The sequence below is a fragment of the Ips typographus genome, linkage group LG15, assembly GCF_016097725.1.
Source record: "Ips typographus isolate SLU linkage group LG15, UJ_Ityp_2.0, whole genome shotgun sequence".
Taxonomy (NCBI): domain Eukaryota; kingdom Metazoa; phylum Arthropoda; class Insecta; order Coleoptera; family Curculionidae; genus Ips; species Ips typographus.
This window is the reverse complement of record NC_138436.1, coordinates 9,363,896-9,365,754: the sequence shown is the minus strand read 5'-3', so window position 1 is coordinate 9,365,754 and position 1,859 is coordinate 9,363,896. Positions and strand designations below refer to the sequence as shown.

The 1,859-nt window shown below is 36.6% G+C and overlaps 1 long non-coding RNA gene across 1 annotated transcript; it reads right to left on the bottom strand.

Moving 5' to 3' along the window:
* Positions 1-222: 222 nt before the first annotated feature.
* On the bottom strand, positions 223-1,031 carry LOC145738334 (uncharacterized). The gene is made up of 3 exons (XR_014180718.1): positions 714-1,031; positions 471-631; positions 223-388 (listed from the first exon to the last, which is right to left on the bottom strand). It is a non-coding gene; the product is annotated as an uncharacterized LOC145738334 (long non-coding RNA).
* Positions 1,032-1,859: the final 828 nt, after the last annotated feature.

Genomic DNA, 1,859 nt, shown 5'->3' with positions numbered 1-1,859 from the left:
GTAGCAGTGTTTTAACTTACAACAGAATTGTTGCTGTTTTAAGAACTTGCTTTTGTGATTTAAATTGCTTATTTAGGTACTATTTTCTTTTGTAAATTTACTCAGCAGCATTAAATACATATCAATTTTGTTTTGTTGTGTGATTTATTAGGTATACCAAAGAGCAGGTAGGTAAATTATCAAATTTTATGAAGAAAACTAGACTTTTGATAAAAAATAAACTCTTCTTAAAAATTTTATTTGTATATTTCATAATGAATACAATTAAAATACCTAGTAATTTAACCTACTACCTATCTGATGTAAAATACTGTATTTAACAGTAGCACCATCTGTTTCTAGCCTTATAGGTAGTCAGAGAAGTATAGGTAGGCAAGGGGGGCTAATTCTGTAAAATAATGGCATTTGATCAAATTTACATATTAAGTAACATAGTTAGGTACCTATGTCCTATATCTTTCTAATGTTACCTGAAATATTTCAACACTCTGCATATGGATTTTGACAACGCACCATTATAACCATTGCTTCAAACACCTTTCGTTGTTCAGTCACCAGGAGTCTTTTACAGCAGCCGTTGATAATGGGACCCTTTCAAAGCATGATAAGCAAACTCCAGAAAGGTACCTACCTACCTGAAACATAAGCTATTTAGTATTAGCAGCTCATTAAAAGGTAGGGGCCTTCCTTTTTGATAATATTAGGTAAATCACCTTGTCAGCATCCATGTTTCTTTGATTGAGAAACAATCACTGGCTTGAATAAACTTGGTTCTTGGGACTAAGTAAATAGGTACCTATATGCATGGGCTGTTTCATTGTGATTGTGTGTTTTTTATTAGAAAAGGCATTCTTTTCTGTTTTCCTTCAGAATGTTTCACTGGGCCCCTTGATAGTTGCAAAGTGTAGGTGGGTGGCATTTTCAAAACTCTCTTCCCGAAACATACACACACACACACATTATCTAGGTACCTATCTAGTATCGCAGTAGTTACATCGAAATATTGTAAAATTTACATCAAAAATAAAACATTTCGCTTTGTTTACTATACCTATTAATTTGCCAACAATGGCGGCCGATGACGTCAAAATTCTATCGCGCTCGGAACGCACGTAATAGACAAGAAAGGCAAATGATGACGTAACCGCGACGGGAAAAAAATGGACCATATCATAGAAAACAAAAAATATCCCCACATGAGTTGATTGATAACACCGTTTGGCCGATCTCGAACTAAGTGACAGCTACTGTCATTTTGACAGCTGGAATGGATTCCTCGTCCCCAAATTAGTCGAAAATGAGTACCATCAACCCTAGTGAAATCGGACTGGTTTTGACGTTATTAGCTGTCAAAGTGACAGAATAACAATAATGCATCTCAAGTGCGTTTTTTATCAAAACAAATCGAGTGAAGGGTGGTTTTTGGCTAATTTTGGGGCGCCCAATCCATTGGTGAAATCACTTTTTTGATATCTCCACAAATCGCCAGTGTCTCGAATTGAGTGACAGTTAGTGTCATTTTGACAGCTGGAATGGATTCGCCGTCCCCAAATTAGTCGAAAATGAGTACCATCAACCCTAGTGAAATCGGACTGGTTTTGACGTTATTAGCTGTCAAAGTGACAGAATAACAATAATGCATCTCAAGTGCGTTTTTTATCAAAACAAATCGAGTGAAGGGTGGTTTTTGGCTAATTTTGGGGCGCCCAATCCATTGGTGAAATCACTTTTTTGATATCTCCACAAATCGCCAGTGTCTCGAATTGAGTGACAGTTAGTGTCATTTTGACAGCTGGAATGGATTCGCCGTCCCCAAATTAGTCGAAAATGAGTACCATCAACCCTAGTGAAATCGGACT